An 8911-nucleotide genomic window follows, 5' to 3' on the forward strand; every position below is an offset into this window, starting at 1 on the left:
TTTGACGTGGCTAAGTTAAATACTTTAGGCGAGAGAATTAATTAAATTACACAGCACGCAGCAGATGAGCTCTGAACTGTCCCTTTTGAGATCCGCTATCGCTATAATTTTATAGGTATTAAAAAGAAACTTTACACATCTTCATAATCATAGCGGACCTCCAACCTATTTAAATCTAAACATCCTAGCCTTATTTACTAGCCTACTTAATCTATCTTACATCCTAGCCTTATTTACTAGCCTACTTAATCTATCTTGCTTCCTTCAGTTTTGAGACGAAAACCAGAAAATCATGAATTTCCACTAAAGTCTTAATTTGTGAAATCCAAAGTACTGTTTTTATTAAATCATTATGAAAGATGAATCTAAATATAAATTTTGAAGTCTCTAGCTCTTTTCTGTTGCGCCAGTGATTTTTTCAGAAAAACGTCCAAATCTCGGAAACGGCTAAAGTTATCGAACTGATATTTAACATACATTAATTTAGTATTATTTCTGACATGCAACAAAAGTTTTAAGTCATTTGCTTGATTTTTAAGGTATTGCGCAACATTTATGACGTCAGAGCTAGTTACAGCAGACTGGCTGGCACACAATGGAAACTGATGTGAATTTACTACAGCGTGAGTAGGCTGCTTCCCTACATCACCCTCTACTTAAATTTTTTGTTTATGAATGTTAATGAATGAAAAAAAAATTTAATTACAAAAGGGAAGCAAGAGTACTGTTTAACTTCCTATGAAACATCAAAATTGAAATATAAACCTGTATAAACATTAAAGAAAACTGATTACCTACATTAATTATTTAAATTGTAGGCATGTTCACTGCCTTTTAAACAATGTCATTACTCAAATTTTAAAAGCAAAGTCATGAAATATTTTGGCATACATATTGCGTTAGACAAACAAACACATAGAAATTGAAAAATTATGAAAATCTTAGATCCATTAAATACATTAAATACATTTTTACATACACAAATTCAAAGAAAATAACATGACACATAAACAGATGATTATCTCTTAGCAGTCTTTTCTAAACCTGAAAGAAAAGTTCACAAATAAATTTTACACACGTGGTTGTAGCCGCTTTGGCTGGCGTCCTACACTTCCATTCACAAGGGTAGAGGAGGGGAAGTTGCTATGGTGTGCGTCCTTCTCGATCTCTCTAAATTACATGGGGGAAAGGGGAGGGGTCACTGTGAGTTGTGTCCAAGTCACTCCACGCTTTCACGCAGCTACCAGGCTGCCATTATCTGGTTTGTCCTGTAGAACAAACAAAAAGAGTGCCTCAGACTCTGTTCACTTAATATCTAAGGGAGGGTCACAATGAAATGGGGATATATACATTTTATCTTCCAATATTTTGCTGGAACAAAGTTAACAGAATTTTTTTTCAATTCTACTCTCGTGGTTACTTAATTGTCATAAAATCGGTAAACAAATGGTTCAAAACGCCATTAGTCACTTACAAGAGAAAATTTTATGCTCAAGGCATATAATCATAAATCCTATTTAATCTGAATTTATTAGTTCTGGGCCGGAACACTGAACCAATGCTCGGTACATTCCTGACAAATCTGCATTTTATTTACTTAACGGACTCATCTTTGATTACTTTATTCTTAGAGATAGTATGAGTATGATTAGTGGTTGTTTTCTCAGCTTCCATGTACATGTGAGTAACTTTTGGTAATAGTACAGTTGTAAGTGTTCAAAACACACTACGTTTAGTTGACTACAAAATCCACTTATTGGTCCTCTGCTGTTGTCAGTTCCACATCTGCAATTAGGTACTTACTTACTTTGAAGTGTATTCATGCTGAGCTAAAATATGGTTTCACGTCTGTCATTATGTTACTTATTTACTTTGCTAGTGTATGAACTTATTTAACACTCACTCCATTTTAAAGCATAGGAAAGCACATTTATTTCATATTCATAGTGTACTGCAGCTGATTAGTTTGCTCACGCGACAATCCATTTCCGCTCGATCGGATGCTGAAACCTCAGGTAGTCTCTCTCAGACCTACCACTAAACTGCATCAAATAATTATGGACGAGCGTAATGCTAAATTCCTTAAACCTATAGGACACCATGAGCTGCTCTGTCTCATCTAACATAAGGGTACCTATGGTCGCATTCACGCCTCCAACTCATAACCTCAATACGTGTAGGTGTATCCTGTCACACACTACACTAAAATAATGGCCAGCTCCAACCTTATAAATACTTCAGGGACGTGTCCTTCACGTCTCAACCACAAACACTGCTCAATTCCATTACACTGCCTTTCCTTGCTATACCAGGTGAGTTTATCCTTACAACTTATCTGCATATTTTTCATAACACTAAGCAATCTCTTTTATTATTAATTAGTTAGCTCTACAGCATACACTAGGTTTCACTACCATTTCAGATCCTGCTTGTACATGAATTCATACATCTTTTTAAATTACTGTTGGTGGACCATTTCCAATAAAACAACACTTTGTAGTTACTATATTACCAGGGTACTATACATAATTGTTACTCAAATACATTTGTATCTTAATTACGTCATACTTCTCTATTGTTTGTCACTATTAGGTTTGTCACATTAGGTATTTTTCTTCACTAATCGGTAGATAGAATGGTTACATAACTCATGGCTTGATAGCCATGACAGAAAATTTTCATGTCTGGAAAGAAGAGGTCGAAATTTTTGTGGACAGGAAAGAGGAAGAATGAGTGAGACCTGAAAGGGAAAGAAGATCTCACACAGCTGGGACTGCACAGCTGCCACACTGTGTAGAGGTTACAGAACAACCTCCTCCCTACAGCATTCATTAGCTTATTGCTGTAAAGAAGAGTTAGAAATTTTAGGTGGACAGAAAAGATGAATAGTGAGTGAGACCTGAAAAGGAAAGAAGATCTCACACAGCTGGGACTGCACAGCTGCCACACTGTGTAGAGGTTAAAGAACAACCTCCTCCCTACAGCATTCATTAGCTTAATGCTGTATTGATAACCATACCGGAAAATTTAATGTATGAAAGAAGAGGTCGAAATTTTTGTAGATAGGAAAGATGAAGAATGAGTGAGACCTGAAATGGGAAAGAAGATCTCACACAGCTGGGACTGCACAGCTGCCACACTGTGTAGAGGTTACAGAACAACCTCCTCCCTACAGCATTCATTAGCTTAATGCTGTATTGATAACTATACCGGAAAATTTTATGTGTTGTAAGAAGATGTCGAAATTTTTGTAGATAGGAAAGATGAAGAATGAGTGAGACCTGAAAGGGAAAGAAGATCTCACACAGCTGGGACTGCACAGCTGCCACACTGTGTAGAGGTTAAAGAACAACCTCCTCCCTACAGCATTCAGTGGCTACCTATGAATCTGCCAGGTCGATCTGAAAATACTTTATGATGCCTTTTTAGAACCTGTCTCAGTTCTTCCTTTTGATTGTCTGAAATCTTATCGATTTCCTGCAATTTAGTTTCTATTTTGTCTAAAATAATTGCTTCTTCTTCTTCTTCTGTATTCAGCTTATTGTTATTAAGATTAACACCTTCGTCCCAATATCTCCTGTTTTTCAGAACTCGTATAGGCAGCTCCCAAGTTTCATGATCAGTTACTACATGTTTATCACTAAAAGGTACTATAATTACTCCGGTTATTGGCAAGACCATTTTTAACTGGCTTCTGTCAAAGTCAACAACACTCTGATATTTTGACAAGAAATCTATGCCAATTAAAACCTCAATACTGAGATTGTTAACAATTAAACATGGATGATCAATTAAATTACCATTAATGTTAAAGGGTAGTAAAGCTTCTTGCTTTACCGTTTTTGACACCTTGCCAGTAGCACCAATTATTCTTAGTCCTGATACCCCCATTACTGTAAGCTTGTCTTTACCAGGTAATGCATCAAAGAAGGACTGAGATATTGCACTCACCTCACTTCCACTGTCTAAGAGACAACGTACATTGATACCCAACATACTCACTATTATTATAGGGTGGCTTATTCTAGGTTGTACAGGTGGTTCCTCACATTCATCTAGTAGTTCCTTTTGGATTTGTCTCCAACTAAAGTGATCGACATCTGTCTTCATTACATTTAGGTCACAGTGTGTAGGGGTTTCCTGAATTACATTTTCAGCTGCCTTTTCCAGTCGGTCTATTAATTTTAAATCGAAACACCGCACGACTTCATTAAATTTAGTTTGCTGAACATGACCCAAATTACTATAGTCTGAGCGATTCTGCGCCTCCAGACCGGGCATAACATTAGTTACAGCTAAACCACTTTCACCATTATCGTCGGTTTCCTTCTTAAGTGACAACTGGTCACAGCTACTGGGTTAATCGACCCTCAACAGCCTACCCTCTACATTCTCACTTATCCCCTGTCCTAAATCTATTAGTACATTATCAACATCCTGCACAGGCACTTTAGATAAGAGCACATCATTCTCATCGTAAATATAAGCATGAATTTCTTCTGCTTCTTCACCTGACAATTCAGTATTTTGTAGCTCATCCCTACTGTTACACTGCTGCGCCTTCTCTTTCTCTTCCCACTTAGAAAGCGTCTCTAACACGGTATCTATCAAATACTGTGAGTGATCTAATATTTCTGTTGTATCCTTAGGTGCTACCGACTCTTCATCCACATGTTCAGTTTGAGTATTCTGATCTGTCTTACCAATTCCCTTAACTACTGGCTTAGGAAAAGTAACCGTCTGGTGAGCGCCAGTGTCCTCATAGACGGGAACTAGTTTTCCTGCCTCGGCCTACTGCTGTTTCCTTTATTTTCATTATAGTTAACTGGCATAGCATTGCTTTCCGTACAGTGGTTTACATGCATATTTTTGTTTGGCACAACATTACTGTCATTTGAATGCCATTGTTGGTTCTGATAATTATTTCCCCAATTCCTACCTCTCTTAGGACGGCGAACACCTACTGTTCTAATGTTTACATTGCCACTTTGCTCGTTCCTAAAATTACTATTATTGTTATTGGCATTTCGGTTATTACGTGCTTGCTCCTCATTGGCAGCAACACGTTCTACACGTTCCAAATATTCAATGAAACGATCCAGATTGTCTCTAGGGGCTGATATAATTCTAGTTTGCCAGTACCATGGCAGTTTGGCTTCCAGACCTAGTATAATCATTTATGGTTTTAGCTTTTCCGCCAAATGTGACAAACGTGAAATCCATGACCTAGCAAACTCTTTAATTGATTCCTTGCCTGCGTTGAAGCGTTTTCCACTCCAAAATTCTCTCAACACTTCATTTTGCTTATTGCTAGACCAATACTCATTTATGAAAGCTGTTTTAAATTCCGCTAATGTTTTACACTTTAACATAACATCAGCTGACCAACGCATGGCGTCACCTGCTAAATGACTTCTAACAAACGAGATTTTCTCTCGTTCAGACCAAGTTGGTGGAATCACATCTTCAAAATCGTTCCAGAAATCTAGCGGATGGATATTTTTATCTGGATCGAACCGCAAGAACTGCCGACACCCGATAAAAGCGGCGTTTGCAGCTACAACTTGTTGTACATTACCATTACCAGAAGTTACTGAAGCTACTTTACTCTCAATGTTAGCAATGTTAGTACTTATACTTTCTACTTTCATTTCAACATTATCTACTCTTTGTACAATATGGGTAGTATCAGTTTTGATTGCACCTATGTCTGCTTGACATATGTTTACTTTTATGTTAACATCTTTAAATCTATCTGAGCACAGTTCAGATTCCGTCTCGATCTTTTCTGTTAACTTGTGCTCCAGCTTCGCGTCTTCCATTTGGAAGTCTTTGCGAACCTCAGCAACTTCGGATTTTATTGTCTTATACATTTCAGAAAATTGTTGAGCAACCTTTTTCTTAATATCCTCATGATTGCAATCAATTTTATAATTCAAACTGTCTAGATCCTCTTTCAACTTATTGCAACCAGCCTTGAAGGTATCGTCCATTACCTCCAATCGTTTATTAAAATTTGTTTGGCTGGCCACAATCTCAGACTTTAATTCAGCATTACAGTTTTTGACCTCACTTATTTCAGACTTTAATTCAGCTGTCATTCTAGCATTACTGGCTGACATTTTTGCATTACTGGCAGCTATTGCTTGTAATATAACATTTAGATCAACAGCCCCAGCATCTTTGGGTTGCTCACTGGCGGGTTTTTCATCACACTCAGGTGACATAAAACTAGCTCCAATACCCGAATCATCAAAATTAAATGAAACTTCTGATTGATTAGTCATCTCTAACTTCTCCTTCTTAAACTCTACCATTTCTGATGACTGTTTCATTTTTAGTTCATCAGAGAAACTATCATCCAATAAATTTACAATTTCTACTTTCCGCTTTACTACAGGGGTCTCTATTATTGAATCATTGCCCCCTCGCACACTACTGTCAGGAGACAATACTTCATTTTTCACTTTAACATTACTACTTTCATGCATATTTACACTTGAACCGTTGTCTGGATTTACAGTTCCTTCAACAGACATGGGTTCTGATATAAGTTTAACTTCAGTTTCTTTTGGCAGTTCCATCGCCGACAGTCTTTTAGTGCAGGTTAGTAAAATTTTTAACAGCTTTTCACTTAACTTAGTTCCTTCTGCACGACGTATGGCGTTGCCGGCGCGGCGTACCAGGATTCCTGATGCGACGTGGCACGTTGAACTGCAGACGGCTCTCCGACGGTTGTTGTGTGTTTGGGTGGCCCGCAATTGCAGGCTCTGCGCCGGCTGCTCCAGGGGACGACTGCGGTACGGCGAGACTGGCTTCTCGCGATGCCGGCAGCACCGCTAGACTCAGTGCCAGCTCCGTCAATCCAGATGCGTTGTTAATCCAATTGCGTCGTCCACATGCACACGTAACACATTCACTGTTTTATACTCAGTTGCGTGTCGCATTTCACTCGCGAATCCGAATAGTTAAAAATCACTTTCACTTAGTTGATTTCCCGGCCGATGCACCATATGTGGGGCGGCGGATGTATAAGTTTGTAATAATAGTAAATCTACTGTTCTGATTGCTGTATATACGCTTGCGTGTTGAATTAGTTCTAGCTTTTTGAATGTTGTTAATGCTGTCTTTTGCCGTTCTCAACACTGGCTCTCTATTTACTCCGTGGCCCCCAGAAAGTGATTTAATAAAACTTGGAGCCAGTAAATAGATATCCTAGTGCCCACTTTACCTGAGAATGTTCTTATAGCTGCAGCTTATAGCTCTGAGGAATTAGGAGATTGTCCGGGATTTCTAATCAAAAACGGTTTTCCAAAATAGTTGAGTATATTCTGAAATTCACTGATAAAAACCACAAGTATCCCTACAACCTAACTAACAGAACAGTTCAGAGTCTAATGCGCTGATGCAACTATAAATGTCCGAATCAAATGTTAAAAAAAAATGCTCGCCATAATTTGATGAAAATATTTCATCAAACGCCACGCTAAATATTTGGTAGAATGACTGTCCCGCGACGGCACGTGAAAATACGACAATACGCAAACTGAAGCTAGTTAATGAAAATCATCCCAGAATTAACACTTCACATAAAATGTCTTCATGGTTCCGCGTATCTCTAGTAACTTAATACGGCACCCGAGGCTGTTTGTAGCAGATACACTGATGCGACGCGACTACCGACACAGATGGCGTGTCATTCAGTGTCTGGAGAGAACTGGGGCCTTGCTTCCTCGCGCAGTGTTCTTATATATAAAGCCGCGGTGCGGACGGCTGAGGGAACGCCTGATTAAATCCGCTCTCCCGACTAGCCGCTGGGCTAGCAACGCACCACTTCAAGTTACATAATAATTTATAGCTTCTTTGGCTGATGGCCGAAGAAGTTCTTAATTTAAACGTGCATTCAGCACGCAGGTAAGTATTGATAATAAAATTTTGACGTGGCTAAGTTAAATACTTTAGGCGAGAGAATTAATTAAATTACACAGCACGCAGCAGATGAGCTCTGAACTGTCCCTTTTGAGATCCGCTATCGCTATAATTTTATAGGTATTAAAAAGAAACTTTACACATCTTCATAATCATAGCGGACCTCCAACCTATTTAAATCTAAACATCCTAGCCTTATTTACTAGCCTACTTAATCTATCTTGCTTCCTTCAGTTTTGAGACGAAAACCAGAAAATCATGAATTTCCACTAAAGTCTTAATTTGTGAAATCCAAAGTACTGTTTTTATTAAATCATTATGAAAGATGAATCTAAATATAAATTTTGAAGTCTCTAGCTCTTTTCTGTTGCGCCAGTGATTTTTTCAGAAAAACGTCCAAATCTCGGAAACGGCTAAAGTTATCGAACTGATATTTAACATACATTAATTTAGTATTATTTCTGACATGCAACAAAAGTTTTAAGTCATTTGCTTGATTTTTAAGGTATTGCGCAACATTTATGACGTCAGAGCTAGTTACAGCAGACTGGCTGGCACACAATGGAAACTGATGTGAATTTACTACAGCGTGAGTAGGCTGCTTCCCTACAGACACTCGTTAAACTTCGGTTACACGATAAATGAGTCTAATCTAAAAGCCGTAAATTCAACTAAACACCTAGGTATCACAATTACGAACAACTTAAATTGGAAGGAACACAGAAAATGTTGTGGGGAAGGCTAACCAAAGATTGCGTTTTATTGGCAGGACACTTAGAAAATGTAACAGATTCCACCGCAACTTACACCGAGGACGGGATGGACCACTGTACAAATTGTAGCTGAAAACACGGTCTCACCCTCACATTTCCTCCTGCAGAACCTTTTACGCCTCACCAAGCACGGAATATCGCACGCTATTCGGTAAATTGGCTGGATTGTATACGTGACTGGTAGGACTTTCTCGTACGGAATTAAGGTA

This window comes from Schistocerca piceifrons, chromosome 4 (genome assembly GCF_021461385.2).
Source record: "Schistocerca piceifrons isolate TAMUIC-IGC-003096 chromosome 4, iqSchPice1.1, whole genome shotgun sequence".
NCBI lineage: Eukaryota > Metazoa > Arthropoda > Insecta > Orthoptera > Acrididae > Schistocerca > Schistocerca piceifrons.